The following is an 18954-nucleotide window of genomic DNA, read 5'->3' on the forward strand; positions in this document are numbered from 1 at the left end:
TAGGTTGTTTATTTGAGATGTTTCTTGTCCTTTGAGGTAGGATTGTATTACTATAAACATCCCTCTTAGAACTGCTTTTGCTGCATCCCATAGGTTTTGGTTCATCGTGTTTTCATTAGCATTTGTTTCTAGGTACTTTTTATTTCTTCAGTGATCTCTTGGTTATTAAGTAGTGTATTGTTTTACCTCCATGTGTTTGTATTTTTTCAGATTTTTTCCTGTAATTGATATCTAATCTCATAGCATGTGGTTGGAAAAGATACTTGATACGATTTCAGTTTTCTTAAGTTTACCAAGGCTTGATTTGTGACCCAAGATATAATCTATCCTAGAGAATGTTCCATGAGCACTGGAGAGGAAAGTGTATTCTCTTGTTTTGGGATGGAATGTCCTATAAATATCAATTAAGTCCATCTTGTTTAATGTATCATTTAAAGCTTGTGTTTCCTTATTTATCTTCATTTTGGATGGTCTCTCCATTGGTGAAATTAGGGTGTTAAAGTCCCCTACTATGATTGTGTTACTGTCAATTTCCCCTTTTATGACTTTTAGAATTTGTCTTATGTATTGAGGGGCATCTATGTTGGGTGCATAAATATATGCAATAGTTATATCTTCTTCTTGGATTGATCCCTTGATCATTATGTAATGTCCTTCTTTGTATCCTGTAATAATCTTTATTTTAAAGTCTATTTTGTCTGATATGAGAATTGCTACTCCAGCTTTCTTCTGATTTCCATTTCATGCAATACCTTTTTCCATCCCCTCATTTTCAGTCTGTATGTGTCCCTAGGTCTGAAGTGGGTCTCTTGTAGACAGCATATATACGGGTCCTGTTTTTGTTTCCATTCAGCTAGTCTATGTCTTTTGGTTGGAGCATTTAATCCATTTACATTTAAGGTAGTTATTGATATGTATGTGCCTCTTTCCATTTTCTTAATTGTTTTGGGCTTGTTATTGTAGGTCTTTTCCTTCTCTTGTGTTTCCTGCCTAAAGAAGTTCTTTCAGCATTTGTTGTAAAGCTGTTTTGTGGTGCTGAATTCTCATAACTTTTGCTTGTCTGTAAAGGATTTAATTTCTCCATGGAATCTGAATGAGATTTTTGTTGGGTCGAGTCATATTGGTTGTAGGTTTTTCCCTTTCATCACTTTAAATATGTCCTGCCACTCCTTTCTGGCTTGCAGAATTTCTGCTAAAAGACCAGCTGTTAACCTTGAGGGGATTTCCTTGTATGTTATTTGTTGCTTTTCCCTTGTTGCTCTTAATATTTTTTCTTTGTATTTAATTTTTGACAGTTTGATTAATATGTGTCTTGGCATGTTTTTCCTTGGATTAATCCTGTACGAGACTCTGCATTTCCTGGACTTGATTAACTATTTCCTTTCCCGTATTAGGGAAGTTTTCAACTATAATCTCTTCAAATATTTTCTCAGTACCTTTCTTTTTCTCTTCTTCTTCTGGGACCCCTATGATTAGAATGTGTGTGTGTTTAGTGTTGTCCCAGAGCTTTGTGAGACTGTCCTCAATTCTTTTCATTCTTTTTTCTTTATTCTGCTCTGTGGAAGTTATTTCCACTTTTTTTATCTTCCAGGTCACTTATCCTTTCTTCTGCCTCATTTATTCTGCTATTGATTCCTTGTAGAGAAATTTTAATTTCATTTATTGTTGCTCAATGTATTATTCATCATTGTTTGTTTGCTCTTTAGTTCTTCTAGGTCCTTGTTAAATATTTCTTGTATTTTCTCCATTCTATTTCCAAGATTTTGAATCATCTTTACTGTCATTACTCTGAATTTTTTTTCAGGTAGACTGCCTAGTTACTCTTCATTTGTTTGGTCTGTTGGGTTTTTACCTTGCTCCTTCATCTGCTGTGTGTTTCTCTGACTTCTCATTTTGCTTACCTTACTGTGTTTGGGGTCTCCTTTTCAGAGGCTGAAAGTTTGTAGCTCCTGTTGTTTTTGGTTTCTGCCTCCAGTGGCTAAGATTGGTTCAGTGAGTTGTGTAGGCTTCCTGGTGGAGGGGACTGGTGCCTGTGTTCTGGTGGTTGAGGCTTGATCTTGTCTTCCTGGTGGGCAGGACAACATCTGGTGGTGTGTATTGGGTGTCTGTGACCTTATTATGATTTTAGGCAGCCTCTCTGCTGATGGGTGGGGTTGTGTTCCTGTCTTGCTAGTTGTTTGGCATAGGGAGTCCAGCACTGTAGCTTGCTGGTCGTTGAGTGGAACTGGGTCTTAGCATTGAGATGGAGATCTCTGGGAGAGCTTTTGCCGTTTGATATTATGTGGAGCTGGGAGGTCTCTGGTGGACCAATGTCCCGAACTCAGCTCTCCCACTTCAAAGGCACAGGCCTGACACCTGGCTGGAGCACCAAGACCCTGTCAGCCACACAGCGCAGAAGAAAAGGGAGGAAATAAAGAAAAAAATAATTAAGTAAAATAAAGTTATTAAAAAATATATTATTAAAAATTCATTTAAAAAGAAAGAAGACAGCAACCAAACCAATAAACAAATACACCAATAATAACAAGTGCTAAAAACTATACTAAAAAAAAAACAACAATAAATGGACAAACAGAACTCTAGGAAAAATGGTAAAAGTGAAGCTATACAGAGAAAATCACACAAAGAAGCATACACATACACACTCACAGAAAGAGAAAAAGAGGAAAATAAATATATTTTTTAAAAAGGAAGAGAGCAACCAAATCAGTAAACAAATTACCGATGATAATAAATTCTAAATACTAAACTAAGATAAACATAAAACCAGAAACAAATTAGATGCAGAAAGAAAACCCCAAGACTACAGTTGCTTCCAAAGTCCATCGCCTCAATTTGGGTTGATTTGTTGTCTATTCAGGTATTCCACAGATGCAGGGTACATCAATTTGATTGTGGAGATTTAATCTGCTGTTCCTGAGGCTGCTGGGAGAGATTTCCCTTTCTCTTCTCTGTTTGCACAGCTCCTGGGGTTCAGCTTTGGATTTGGCCCCACCTCTGCATGTAGGTCACCTGAGGGCATCTGTTTTTCGCTCAGACAGGACAGGGTTAAAGGAGCAGCTAATTAGGGGGCTCTGGCTCACTCAGGCCGGGGGAGGGATGGGTACGGAGTGAGGGGTGAGCCTGCAGCGGCAGAGGCCAACATGACGTTGCAATAGCCTGAGACGTACCGTGTGTTCTCCCGGGGAAACTGTCCCTGGATCATGGCACCCTGGCAGTGGCAGGCTGCACAGGCTCCCAGGAGGGGAGGTGTGGAGAGTGACCTGTGCTCGCACACAGGCTTCTTGGTGGCTGCAGTAGCAGCCTTAGCATTTCATGTCCGTCTGTTGTGTCCATGCTGATAGCCGCGGCTCATGCCCATCTCTGGAGCTTGGTTAGCTGATGCACTGAATCCCCTCTCCTCGCGCACCACAAAACAATGGTCTCTTGCCTCTTAGGCAGGTCCAGACTTTTTCCTGGACACCCTCCTGGCTAGCTGTGGTGCACTAACCCCCTTCAGGCTGTTTTCACGCAGCCAATCCAATCCTCTCCCTGGAATCTGACCTCCGAAGCCGGAGCCTCAGCTCCCAGCCCCCACCCGCTCTGGCAGGTGAGCAGGCAAGCCTCTCGGGCTGGTGAGTGCCGGTCGGCACCGATCATCTGTGCAAGAATCTCTCTGCTTTGCCCTCCACACCCCTGTTGCTGTCCTCTCCTCTGTGGCTCCAAAGCTTCCCCACCACCACCCGCCGTCTCCACCAGTGAAGGGGCTTCATAATGTGTGGAAACTTTTCCTCCTTCACAGCTCCCTCCCAGAGGTGCAGGTCCCATCCCTATTCTTTTGTCTCTGTTTTGTCTTTTTTCTTTTGCCCTACCCAGGTACGTGGGGAGTTTCTTGCCTTTTGGAAGGCTGAGGTCTTCTGCCAGTGTTCAGTAGGTATTCTGTAGGAGTTGTTCCACATGTAGATGTATTTCTGATGCATTTGTGGGGAGCAGGGTGATCTCCATATCTTACTCCTCTGCCATCTTGAAGGTCTCTCCTGATGGCTATTTTTTAAATGGTTCTCTGCATCTTTTCCTTAGCACAGGGGGTCATTGCTGGATTATTCCAACCTAACCCACTGAAAAGTGAACAATTAAGTCAACCAACCAGTCATGATGCCTTATGACTGATTTTTCTCTTCATTAAATTGACTGAATGGAATAGTTTACCCTCAAAACATTTTAATGGTATTTCTCTTGCCTATCCTTTTTTTTTATTTTTGTAGGTTTGCATTAGAAGGAAGTTTGTGTTGCTTATTACACACATATAATTTTGTCCAAAATAGATATAGCCCAAAGAACAGACCATTTAACCACTGTATAAGGTTTCAGGGCAAGGAGAGAAATCACTGTGCTTGTTTTTAAATAACTAGTGAGAGGGCTGGGCTTCCCTGGTGGCGCAGTGGTTGAGAGTCCGTCTGCCGATGCAGGGGACACGGGTTCGTACCCCGGTCTGGGAAGATCCCACATGCCGCGGAGCGGCTGGGCCCGTGAGCCATGGCCACTGAGCCTGCGCGTCCGGAGCCTGTGCTCCGCAACGGGAGAGGCCACAACAGTGAGAGGCCCGTGTACCGCAAAATAAAATAACTAGTGAGAAAAAAAATTAAGCTCCTTTTTTTTTGTTTTGTTTTGTTTTATGGTACGCGGCCTCTCACTGTTGTGGCCTCTCCCGTTGCGGAGCACAGGCTCCGGACGCGCAGGCTCAGCGGCCATGGCTCACGGGCCCAGCCGCTCCGCGGCATGTGGGATCTTCCCAGACCGGGGTACGAACCCGTGTCCCCTGCATCGGCAGACGGACTCTCAACCACTGCGCCACCAGGGAAGCTCTAAACTCCTTTTATTTGTACCTCCTCTGAAGCAGTATCTTCTCTTTCTTGTTCACGCAACAGATAATGTATATGGTAATAAAACATACATAGTTTTTTTACCCATTTTATATCAGTTAGATCAAAGCAATACTGAAGATCATAGCCCATTAATAAGCAACACTTAAAGATATAAAACTATGTACATATTTCTCCTTTGCTCTGATAGAAAGCATATCTGAGATCAGCCAAAGAAATACAAATAAATAATATCACAAACTTTGAGAGAGAACTAAATTAGGTTTCAGCTTGATCGTCCTGAGATGTTTGTATTGCCATTTTGTCCATCCTCTGCTTAGCTTTTGCTTAAGATATTGGTGAGATGATGAAGCTGAAAAGTAAATAGGTGCTTCAATAAATGCAAACAAATGAGTGCTTTCCTAGCAAAGAATTACGGAAAATTAGCCTTTCCTCTAAAGCTAATCCCTCGACAGCTAAGACTGCAAATTCCCCCCCTCAACATGCACACAGATGGGTTGCCACTGAGGATGACAGATGAGTTGTGTTTGGCAGGATTAATGTGCATTATCATGTTAATGGATGCTTAGGTGAGGTCTGAGCAAGTCACAGGCCTGGACAGAATTACTGGGGTTTACAGAGCTCTGTGTGCTCATGCTCCTCTTCTCTTTCTTCTTCTTACCAATAATTAGCTTGTAATGTTTAACATGTTTAGCCCACCAAATGATCCACAGACTACTGCCTCCCTAAGTACTTGGAGCATTTATAGATCGGGCATCATGCGCTCTGTCCTTTGACATGCAAAATTCAGGCAGTCCTGCCTGATTTGTCCTTCCATTGCCTTTGTGCATTCAGCTCTCTCATAATCCAGAGTCTACTTTGTTGCAATCGCTTTTGAAATCTGACATATTGATCAAGAGTTTAGCCTTAGTAACTACTGCACATATATCAACGGTTGTTGAGCGTGTCAGGTCACATTTGATGGCAAGATGATCCTGTGCCCAACTAGAAGAGCTCCAGCAGCTCACATGAGTTGATTTTGTTAACCTCATCTGGCCAGAAAGATATGTTTGGGAATCATCGCTAACGCAAGAGAATTTCATAGCATTAGTTCAGGATCTCTGTGTAAGTTAGAGGCAATGGAGATACCACCAAAGAGATAAAATTAAGAGCCTTGTCAATATTCTATAATGGCTTGCATTTTTAAATTAAGGCAAGCATCAATAAGTACGATATGAATTTCAGGCTCTTATGTCCTTTTGAAATTGTCTAAAAATGGGGGGTGGGAGGTGGGTTCCTGTTTAGTTTCATTCAGCAAACTCCTTTTCTATGAATAATTATATCAATATCACCAAATTACTGTAAGCAAATATTTACAGGTCTCTGCTTTTAAAAATACTATCGCAGAAGATAATTTCTGTACCACAAAGATGTCCCTCATAACCTAAAGAAGTAGTTCCTTGACACTCACCCCAAATCTTTTTTAAAGACAGAATTTCCACATCATTTAAGTGATAAACGTATGGTGAAGGGGAAAATATTTCACAAGTTATTCATTTTGTGTATTAATTAAAACAAATGGCTCACCAATAGGATGACACTTATCAGTAGATGGACCACCTGCCCCTGATTACTAGAGAGGATCTAGGTTTACTCCTGTTGTTAGAAAGTGGTTGTCAACAGTGCCCCCTTTTATTCCCAAAGGTTCCTATTTGTCTGATAAACCTATAAACCAAAGTAATGGATTTCTAAATGAGAAATTTCTGTCCCATAATCAGAGTCTTCTAGATAGGGAGGAATATAACTTGGCAATAAGTGCCCACTGCTGGAAAGCATATCAGAACCACTGGGTCTGCAGGGGAGGACACAGAGGAACAAGATTTCCTTTTAAGGGGAATTTAAGGCTAGAACCCAAATATCAAGGTAACTCTTTTATGTCTTTTTCAGTAAATTTTTAAACTTTTCGTTCCAAAAATAATCAAGAATATTAAGTACACATGCATGATTTCTTTTTTTGATCCAGTAATTTTTTTAAATTTCTAATAGCTTGTTCTAAATAAGATCAAAATATGAAATTAATTCAGTACAAAATCCTTAGTTCTTTGAAGTGATGGAATTTTGATCACATGTATTAGTCGCATTAACTAATCAATTAATTCTCACATCAACCTTATGGCTAGGAGGAATGACCATTTATACATGAGGAAACAGATCGAGAAGTCAAGTTAGTTAAGAGGAAACACAGCTAGGAAGTGGGGATATGCTAAATATACAAATATTACTGATTCCAAACACTCAGTCTTAAGCTTTCTGATGTATTAACTTAGGTAAACACAATCTATGTACAAACTTCCTTAAAGTCTAAAACATGTTACTTATTTTGATACTATTCTAGAAATATGTTTGGTGTGAAAATATGTTCACATGACAGAAAATTACCAAACTATTCCATCAGTATATTTCTTTTATTTTTCTATTTTCCTTTTATTGTCCCATTTTATATTTTCACATCCATTCTCATGTATGGCTAAATTTCAATAAGTAACAGAACAATAAGTAATGTTCATGCAGGATGACCAGTTAGCACACGTCACAAACAACTCAGCAATTCAGACACAAGAAAGCCAGACTGGGAAGGATTCTTTATTAGAAAATAAAAACAATTTAATGGATCAACACATAAATCCTTAATCCTATGTGCTGATATACAAGCATCATGCTTTTGAGAACCAACGTTAGGTTATACATCAAAAGTAATTTTTGGTTATTACCCCAAGGCCTGAAGTTACTCAGCAAAAAGCAAAGCTACCAAAAAAATGCAAACAGAATAAAAAGCATTCCTCTTAATTAATTAATGCATCATTAATAGTCATTAACTTCTTACCATAGTCTCTCCATTTAAACCCATGATATTAATAATAACTTCTGTCCCACATCATAAGTTTGTTATGAGAACAAATGTGATATTATAGGCAAAAGAGCATTTTATTTCAAGGCAGTCCTTAAGGATTCAAGTAGAGGCCTCACCATTTCATGAATTTTTACCAAAATTCCATGGAAAAGAATTTCCCTGGTCTACCTATACCTCTTCAGTACCATTCCAAGTAGGTAGGGTCAAACCATGGTTTTAATATTGGTATTTTCATATTCTTTATATTTTTAGTAAATGTTAGTCCTGAGAATCTTTAATATCTCAAAAATATATACATAATTTTTATGACCTAAGGGCAAAATGATTTGTGATAATGGCTGAATATGAGTGTAAGTTCCACAGAAACTGAAAAAATAGAATATCTTTCTCATTTCAGTATTTGCACTTCCAAAAAGATTCCTCAACCTCAGATAATAACCTTTGTGGTAGGTTTTCTAAAAGGAAATATACATGTGCTGCTGAAGAAAAGTTTTATTTTCCAAAAGATATCATTCAGGTTTCCTCCAAGTTACGTGATAGTCCTTGCTGAACTTCGCTTTACCCCCTCACACGTAGAGATCTAAAGACACGAAAAGGGAGGAAGAGGAAGTCTGCAATTTTTAAAAAAATCTTATCCCATTTTTGTGAACCAATGTTATCAGTGTTGCTCTTGGACCCCATGAAAGTGTGCAGCTTCCAGCAGATCTTCCTCAGATAAGCTGAAACAGAAGGCAGCTGAGGACAGACTGCTCTGCCCTGGCCCTGTTCTCGGTCACAGCCACCCTTCAGGGGGTCAGTGAGCTCTGTGCCCTGACGAACCACCCCCCAGGTTAGGTGGGTGAAGGTCCTTGGGAATAAATCTTGAGCAGCTAGGATCCCCAGTCCATATGTATAATTTTCCACTTTCAGCATCAGAAACCTGTCAACGCCTATTACCAAGGAGTTAGAAGGAAAAAAAGGCTTACTCGGCAAAACTACTATACAGGAAAATATGTAAAACGAAAATTATTTGAAGTGATGCACCCATTATGCATCCTGGACTCAGACATTATGCAAAAAGATACTCCTCCCGCGGGCCCTGTCCCTTCACAGGGGTCTGAAAGTGGCCTTTCTGATGACAGCCTCCCTCCAATCTATTTACCTAACGTGTTGCCTATAATCAATATTTACCATAACAGAATGGCTGGCATTGCAGGGGTTAACTCACTTCTTCCCAGCCTTTCTCAGCGCTTTCCTCTTTGGAGTGGTGGGTTATTTCTGTGATTTGAAGAATCTTTGCTTCTGCTCTGGACCGATAGAAGCTGTGACACTGGTTTCTGATCCATGCACAGCAGGGGCCTACAGAGGTACAGGGGAGGAGTCTACATTAGGCAACACTTTTGGAGAGCAGATTTGTAGCTTAAAGGAAAGTTATTTCTGCCAAATCGTGTCAAATGTGTTGTTTAGTTAAATTCTCTTCCCTTTCCCTCTTTTCAGCTGGATGTAATGGTGTCATTTTATCTCCACCCAGGAACTTGTGTCAACAGCTCCCTCCATGGACCATTTGCTAGAGTTGCAGTGTCACAGTGTCAGAAGCTTGTGTGTGTGTGTGTGTGTGTGTGTGTGTGTGTGTGTGTGTGTGTGTGTGTGTGTTTTGTTTTTTAAATATAGAGATAAATATTTTTTTATGTCTGTGACCTTCCCTTACTCTTTGATGTCTGTTCTTAGCTGAACTCTCTACCGGTCACACTGAGTCCGCCCAATCCCCAGTCGCTTGTGCTCCAGCAGGCCCAACTTTCCCCTTCCACCCGCCTTTTGCTGGTTGGGGCTCTCTTTGTTATTACTTTAGTACTCTGTCTAGAAATATTTCTGTTTCTACATCCCTTAATGGTTCAGCTATTTAAATTTTACTGTCTCTAAAATTTGATTATAATAGGGAAGAATCATATTAGTATGTGTTTGTGTGTGTGTCTGTGTGTGTATCTTTAATTTTTGTTTGTTTTTTAAACATTTGAGATCAGGATTAAGTATTTTCTATTAAAAACCTGTTGCTCCTATAGGCGTAAATGCTTTAAGCCTGACCTTGATTGTAAGATTATCTGATAACAATGTAAGGACAGGCCTCCTGCACTGAGCCTTTAGCAGAATGGTTTCAAGATTGTTTTCATTTGTTGCCTGTTGAGAAAAGCCGCAGGGAAATGTCAAAGTAGTACTCAATGACATGTTAGACTACTTTTAAGCAAAGGGTAATTTTTAATTTTTTATTGTTAGTACAATTGCCTGTGTGTGTTTTTCTTTCTTCTGTATCTTTATATCATGTAGTTTTATTTCTTTGTCCTGTACAGTGGCCCTTTGATTGCCAAATCCTTTCTTGCTCTGTGATTTGGATGGAGTGGATTGCTCCTCTCTTAGGGTTCTCTCATCAGATTTTCCTTAAGCCTTGGGATCTTCCCTCATTTCCTTTGTCCCAATACATGAATCAGAATGAGAGTGTCTCTGTGGAAGGGGAGGGAGAAGAGAGGAGAGTTGAGCAGAAGAAAAAAATCTTCTTTCAGAAAAGATGCTGTTTCTTAAGGGGTCAGACCTGAGGGGAAGTGCTGAAAGTCTAGCAAACTTACGAATCTTCCCCTCTCTTCCCCCAGCTCAAACCCCTAACACAGGGGAGATTCAGTACTGACTGTCATGTTATCCACCGGAGAATTTTACTAATAAAATTGTATCCCAGCTCTACTCAGGGTAAGTTTACATGTTGCCACAATGACGTATTTTATCTGATTTTATTATTAAACTGCCTCAGCAATTCATCTGAAATTGAGTCATCACAATTGAAAACTAAAAGTTTTACTGGAAGATTGTGAAATTTTTGTACAAAATGGATTTCTCCCATGACAGATTGTTATTAACTTGGAATGCCCAGTGAAAAATCAGGTAGGGTAATACTAGGACACAATTTAACAGCATTTATGGTTATCATGTGTACTGCTTTATTATCATCTTTTTATTGTATTCATAATGTAGAAATAATATAGAAGAGATGTATGGTTTATCAAGTGATGACCAGTAGCATATTGCATCTTGTTTAGAGGGAGGCAGTCCTCTTGCCTTGTTGGGAATATAGAGTTTAACAAGACACTTGCCATCATTTCCTTAACAGGGATAATAAACAGAACAATTCTGCATAAAAGCTCATATCAGCTTCTTTCATGCCTTTTCTTTTCAGAAGGCTGCCTAAGGGTTTAAGCAATTTACTGGTCTGACCCGCATCCTTTCTCTGCAGTCTGCGGTTCTTTTGTTTAACATTAGTATGTGGGCAAACAGCATTCTGAGCTGTGCAGAGCTTATCAGCCCGCGTTCAGTCGACCGGAACCCTATTCTATGTATCTAAGCGGGACCACATTTAATACTTCACAGTGGGAGCATCTGCAGTTTCCAAAAATGACTTGTTTATCAGATAAACTCTGTCCTTATGCTGACAGATGTGGTGGATGGTGGATCTTCAGTATCATACTTCTCTACTCTAAGGCTTGTACAAAATATGGTATCCTGAGGGACGGTGAAACCCAGAGTCATGACAAGGATTGTTTATGTAGCCACTCTCCAGCTGCACTCAGAATTCACTTGCTGGGTTTGGGGAAATGAAGGCAACTCTCAGTTTCTCTTTTGGAATTGAATAAGTAACTAATTCCCATGTTACCTAAAGTGTTAAGAAGAGGAAAGACATTTTCACTGTTAACATAACATCTTATGATTTCATTGGTAAACACTGCAAGGTGCCTGAGTGCCATGGTCTCTAAAAGCCAGGAGCCTGAGGGGGCTCACTGAAATATTGATCCCCATTTACCCAGTGGTACCAAAGTGTTGGGAAATTAGAAGAAGTGGGCTTAGGAGACTTGTCTGCCATTAACCCAAGATGACGCTGATATAGTCTGTTAACTCAAAATGATCTTTTCTTTAAAATTTTTATTAGAATTATTAGAAGTTATTTTAAACACATTGAGGAATTATAAAAACCTTGCTTCTAAAACATACAACTCCAACTTTGAGATTTTATACTATGGGCATACAGTATTATGCAATTATTTTGAAAGCATTGCCAGCTTTGCATATGTATGTATATATATGCAGATATGCAAATATTTAGTTTATTAACAAAAGGTATTATGTATGCCTTTTAATAACTAAAGCTTTCCTAATGCTGTATTTTTTCTCAAAAGAAAGAATTAAAGGATTTTTTCTTTTTGAAATGTGCGCTCTTGGGACTTGTTCCCCAGAGAAGTCTAGTTGTGATAGAATGATCTGGACCTTACCCTGACATTTTAGAAATTCTAACGTAGCATCCAAAGTGATGTTAAGGAACACAGGTATGGGCAACCTAGTGCCTTTCCACTAGGATTGCTGTCACAGAACAAGTACTGATTTTAACTGATAAAGTTTGATCCTTAATGCAATTCACATTGCTTGTGGTACACTTATAATTTAGCACATATGTTACGTTTTTGCTCCTACCTATAATTACTCTTCATACTAAAGCATTTTCCCTCTAATTATTTCACTAGTGGTAGCCCCCTTCACCTCTCAGCTCTCTGCTAATTAAATACCTTTAAACATGTCTTTGTTATTAATTGTGAAGTGTTGCCATGACCATCTGATAAGATAATTATTTGGAAAACCAATTTTAAATTAATAATTTAAACTTCAGTATTTTCATATAGAAATAAAGGCAATATAATAGAGCAAAACAATAATAGAGCTCATGTACCATGAGCTACATCTTTGAAGCCTATGTGGTCAAAACACAAGCAAAGTACAATGTTACTCCTAACGAAAGTATAATTAATATAACATACATATAGAAAGACTTCTAGGAAACATGATGTGTTTTTGAATTTCCTCCATATTTGCCTATAGCGTTTAATGACTTTTTTATGTATAGTTAAACACATCCATGCACTGCCTTTATATAAGCAGGCTTATCGAAGGAGCAGCCATTAAGAAATATATTCGATATCAGACTAGAAGACATTTGTGTGCTTTCCCCTACTCTCACTAATGTGTGCTAGCCAACTGTTCATGCAGAAATTGTAACTGTTAATGAGGGTTAAAAGGAAATTTTAAATTAGGTGTCATCTTTTGAGTAAGGTACCTCAACTGTTATATTCTGTCTAATATTTATTTTCGATCTTGCCTCTTGCTCTGAACACAACTCACCACTAAAAAATAAAAATAAAAAATAATTATTATTACAAAATATTTCAAAGAAACCCCACGCATACCCTTTCCTGGCCCTGCACATTTCCTGGGTCTAACATTTCTGATTGCGCACTGTTTTTCCTGACACTAAATCCCGTGTGTCATATGCATGGCTGCAGACTTTGGCCTTTTCACCTGCTGTTTTGGTTGGCTTTAGATGCAAAGCAAAGAATATGAAAAAGAGAAAGGGGGAGGGAGGGAAGTTTGGAAGACTGAAGCTAAAAAAAAAATGGCAAATGTTTTTAGCGCCTTCATCTAGACATGTGTCCCCTCACTCTGTGACATGGCTGCTCCAATGTTGCCATGGTGAGGATTTCTAATCATCCCTACACATGACAGGCTCCTATTTGTCTGCACTCCCTTGGGTGTAAATTTCTACGCTTAAAAAAAAAAATCCATGTGAGCGTATCATCCGCCGTGCAGATGTTTCACTGCTTTAGAATATCAGGCAGCTGCTTGTGCCACCGTAGACAGCTAATTGGAGACTGCATCGTAGGAACAGAGGCGTAATTATGGCATAAATACACATCCTCTGGTGCATCATTGTATCTCTATTAACAGAAAATTTTAAACAGTGCTCAGAGTGTAATTAGTGTAGTTGATAAAGTTGTAAAACATGTAAATAAGGGAAATAGCAGGTACGTGGCCAATCCGCTATCCAGCACTAGGGGATGCAGATTATTGCCTATTTAGAAATAATTAGCAAAGCTGCATTAGCAGAGCCTGTGTCCAACAGAAGCAAGGCAAACATTTATTCTGGTAACAGCTCTTTCTGTGCTAGCCATGAAAATCTACTAATATTGGTAATTTAGCCCTCATTACCAGAGGATAAAGCATGAAAAGAGCTCAGACATGAAATATGACAAGTAATATTAATTTTTATTCCAGAGGAAAGGATGCTTCCTTGGGTTGCATGCTGATTTCTCGGCAGGGTCTCAGCAGTGCGTGCAGAGGCGGCAGTGGGTAGCTGGTAGTTGAGAATTCAGGGTATGGAGCTGACTCCCTGCTGGAGGTATACCCTGGGGTGGCTATGACAGTGGCTGATGAGGCATGCCACTGTTAGTGCCCAGCCAAACCTCAGGTCACAGTTCAAAACAAGCACTCAGCCATTAAACTTCAGTCCTTATGGGCCTGTGAGGGCTTATGTCCTCATTCCTGCTCTTTTCCACCCTCCCAGCCCCTTTTCTCCTTCCTCTCCGACATTTCTTTTTTCTCCCCTGGAATGATTTTGCAGAGCTATACAGGCAATCAGATTGATTTTTGTGCTTGCACCACCCTTTGCAACGTGCTCCTGATAATGAGCTGCTGTTGTGGAAAAGGAGAGTGAGGGAGGGGCGGTTTCAGCTGCGCCCGAACTCCGTCGTGAGCCCTGGATGAGGAATGATCCTTTGGCTCATATACATTGAAGACTGTGTCACTGAAGAATATCACCCTGTGACCAGGAATCATGAATGGCAAAAATTGGGAGCTTGTTTTACAAATACACTTCCTAATGAAGAGAAATGCAAAAGCTAGTTTCAGAAACCTCAATTCATTTTCCAGACAGTGGGATAAAAATGCAGAATGTTTGGGGAAGAGCCACCTTTTTTGCATTAATCTTTGCCACTAGCTTGTTCTTTGTTTTACTCTTGAAGCGTTAAAAAAAAAAAAAAAAAAGCAGAATTAAAAAACAAGCCTATGAAACTAAGCATGTTTTGTGGCACTTGTATCCTTTACCATTATCTCCTTATGTCCTTATGCACAGGTATGGCTTCTTTTTACGTGCTTCTGGGCGCATAACACATGAAGAACCTCTTTCCTGAATTTTATGTTGAACTGCTAGGAAAAAGTTAGTCAATAACCAACTCAATTTCCTGCCAGTCTGAGTTTCACTGTATGTTCAGAATGCCATGCAAACACTACATCTTTAAAAAAAGGAAAAAAAGAGGTTTGACATTTCGGAATTTTTTAAAATGAAAGTGGTACATTCATAAACATGTTGAAGTAAAGAGATGGTCAACCTTCTTTTTCAAATATAAAAATTGAGAATCCGAATTCTAGCTTTTCACAGGATAGACAATGAAAGTTGTCTCTTATCCAGTGCACATTGAAAGTGAAGGTGGTGTTTGCTACAGCAAACATCTTTCTATTCCTCCTTTCTACTTTTTAATCTTCTTAAAGGATAATAAGGTGATGGTGGCAGCTAACTAAGAATTACCTTTACTGTTGTAGGGCATGTAAAAAGTGACTAAGACCAGAGTTACCGATGCGTTTTCAACCACACTAGCCTTGTGAATACCGATCTGTATCTATTGGGCATGGTCACACATGAAATGCAAAGGTGCACACTTGCGTACATACCTGCCATACCTATTGATACCCGATAACCACAAACACACACTGTCACTGCAAAACAGACTGAATTCTGAGAATGCATTTTTTTTCCTTTTTGCTTTTCCACTTCTGAACCCAAAGCAGCAACCCTGACCAGGTTTTAAAGCACTCTTTCTTCAATTTAGCTCATGTCCTTACCTCTTATGAGCTGAAAATTAGCACTGGAATTGGAATCAGATGACCTGAATTAAAGCTCTGGTAAAAAAAGTTACCTTGGGCAAAGTGACTTCCTTGGCCTCAGTTTCCTCAATTGTGAAATTGAAAATATCTCCTTTGTCTGCTTCAGAGGGTTATATGAGAACCCAATGATATACCTATAGAAGTACTCTGCAGACTGTAAATATGACATAAATTACTCTTTATATGATTTATCCCATTAGTATTTTATTTACACGATTTACTCACTAGACAGTGTTATTACTATATCAGCCCCCCTACCATCACACTGGGACATTTGCCCACGTTTTAAAATGGAGCACGAATAAGCTCAAATAATGTCATAAAATTAATCTCTGTGTCTGTACAGTGCCAAAACTGCTGATTCATAAATGAAATTGCAGTCAACCAACCAGATGTTTCTTCCACAGGATGCCAAACTGCTACTTTAACTGATTTTTATCCAAGAAACTTACTATGTATATGGAGATTGTATAAACACTGCATTAATCATTTTCATTTCAAGTCCATGTAAATAATCTCGTGTAGATCCCACATACCTTGCTAAGTGCACACTTCCTCACTTATTGGAGACACAGCTTTCACATTCTGCAAAGTGAACGGCACTCAGAGAGACCGCCTAGAGGACAGTTATGCCCAAGTTGCAGAGTTTTCCCAAGGGACCTGCCAGAGGAGCCCGCTGCTGAACAGCCCTTGTTAAGAGAAATCCCGTGTAGGACAAAGCTCTGATTTGAATGAGCACAGTTGTTTTAACCCCTAGTTTCCTAATTTCCTCTGTTGGTTTCTGGTGTTTGACAAGCAGTTTCCGTTTGGAGACGTTACACTGTTCCTTCTACTCCAGCACGATACCCACTGCCTTCACTAAATTGGCACCAGAACAGCAACCATTGCCAAGATCCATGCAAGGGCAGGAGGGACTGAAAGGGAACACGAAGCAAAATGATCCCTTAATTCAAGTGAATTATTGTTACCTTTCTTCACATATTCCTTCTCTCCTCCCTCATTGTTCTCTTTTCAAAAAAGAAGTAATAGGTTCCAAATCAGACCACAAAGAGGATCTTCAGAATCAAGTTAAATTGGAGCACAAGGATTGGGGCTGATGGGAATATGGATTTGCAAGGTGCCAAGTCTGATCTAATTTACGTCCATTTCCTGATTTCCAGTCTTTTGGCATTTATTGAAATAGGGTTTCATTTTAGAGTTCTTGTATAACATGTATTCCATATATGTTCTTTTAATTTTAATTCAGAGCACATAATTGTATATATTTTCTTCTGTGAAAATCTATGTATGTATGAATGGTGAATCCGATGTGCCAAGTATTTAGACTAGTTTTATAATTTCTCTGGTGCTTCTCTAAGTAGCTTTCTCCAAAGGGGCTTGTAACTCATAATCACAGGGGCTGTTTGTGAATATATTTCTCTAGGTCAGAAATTTTGCCAATGCTGACAGGCACCCTGGACAGCTTTTCAGAAATCTCCTGGTTATTACTCATCCATTAGAAAGGAAAAAATGATATTTTGCATCAGTAGTTGTTTCTCTCTCTTTTTCCTTTTAAATTACAGAAATAAAGTGCCCATTGTAAATCGTTCATGCTGGCGGACAATATTGCATGCAGATCAGGCAGTCAGCTCATTGGATGGAGATGGTATGGGGGTGGGGGAGGCCTTTGTGAATGAGTAGACACTAGAGAGGTTCTGAAATGGTTTTAGTCAGGTCAGAAGTAGCTCGTCAGTGGCCAGGAAAACTAGCTGCCCATCCTTTAGGGTACAAAAAGGCGAACACATTTACCTCAGGAGTTTCTCATTAAGTTGTTTTAATAATAATAAAAACATGTGCTTCCTATTACTATACTTGCATTTTCTGTACTCTAGCTTCTGGATAAATAGGTCTTGAAAAAACAATAGTTATAATAGTCGATGGCCTAATTGAGATTTTTTTTTAAAAATCCTGCAACCTTGAAAAGTAGAATTTAGGACAGCTAGGATTCAGAGAGAGAAAAAAACAATAAAAATGAGTGTATTCAATTTCAGTGTTAATAATATTAGGGGGAATTTAAATTTCCTTCTTTGTACTTTAACATTAGCATTAACTTTAGGGCTCTCTCTTCCACTCCACCTCAGAATGTCCATGGTTGGGAAACCTTGGAGATGGGAGATTGCATTAGAAGGGCAAGCTTCTTGCCGAGAAACTAACCAAACAGCAGTAGGAGACCTATTGGTAAAAGAGCAAAAGAGGATTCTAAATTCACAATGGTTTTTGAGAACAAACGTTTTTTTTGGTAAATTTCTTTTTAAAGAATAAGTAGGTGTCTCACAGAATCCCAAACATTGTTGCATCTATTGAGGGTGAGAAAGAACTTTTAAAAGTCCTCAATTCCTTATGTGTAAATGGAGAAATATATAAATCTGGAAGAAAGGTGAATAATAGAAACAGGTAAAATATTGGCATATATCATGTAAAAGCCATTATGTTCTTGTTTGCTTTGCCTTCATCTTTATTTTTTTCTAAGTTAGTTCATTAAGTAGACCTTTTTTCTTAATAGTCAAAAGCTGGTCTAATAAAGAGAAACTGAGTGTTCGTCAAGATTCTCAAAGTTCTAGTTTATCAAACCTCTTGAGGTGCAGGGCTTTGATTGTTCTGGAAACATCCTGGTTGGTGATGGTGATAACTGAATTGTTCAACACTAAGTGAAGTGTTATTGACTACAGAACTAGGACTTGATGACTGCACAGGCAAAGCTCTGATCAAAATTTCTGTTACTGTAGATTTATTGAGCATTTATTTTGTGCCCAGCACTCAAAGCCCACAAGTAATGAATTGCTGAAATAAGCTGCTCAGACAGCCAGAACTCACAGTGGCACAGTCATTCCAGCCAGTTCAGATATCCAATTGAACAGTTTATTGTCTGAAATTTCATGTCTCCTGGGTTGTCCTGAATGAGCTGAGACAAGGCCACCAACAGCATACTCCGAGTTCTTCTCTGCTTGTTGCTATTTTGAAAGGTCCTGGAGCTACTGTCCCCCTGGTAAAATCATTGTGCTCTTTTTTTTTTTTTTTTTTTTTAATGCGGTATGCGGGCCACTCACTGCTGTGGCCTCTCCCGTTGCGGAGCACAGGCTCCGGACGCGCAGGCTCAGCGGCCATGGCTCACGGGCCCAGCCGCTCCGCAGCATGTGGGATCTTCCCAGACTGGGGCACGCACCCGTGTCCCCTGCATCGGCAGGGGGACTCTCAACCACTGCACCACCAGGGAATCCCCATTGTGCTCTTTTCAATATGAGCTGATTCTTTTTCAGTTTATTGAATGCCTTCAGAAAACCAGAAAACATACGGAAAATCTCTGTGAGTTTTCTTTCAAAAATGGATAAGGTAGGCGATCATAGGTCGCCCTTCAAAAAAATCCAAATATTCCATCATTCC

The sequence above is a fragment of the Grampus griseus genome (assembly GCF_964374135.1).
Source record: "Grampus griseus genome assembly, chromosome: 13".
NCBI lineage: Eukaryota > Metazoa > Chordata > Mammalia > Artiodactyla > Delphinidae > Grampus > Grampus griseus.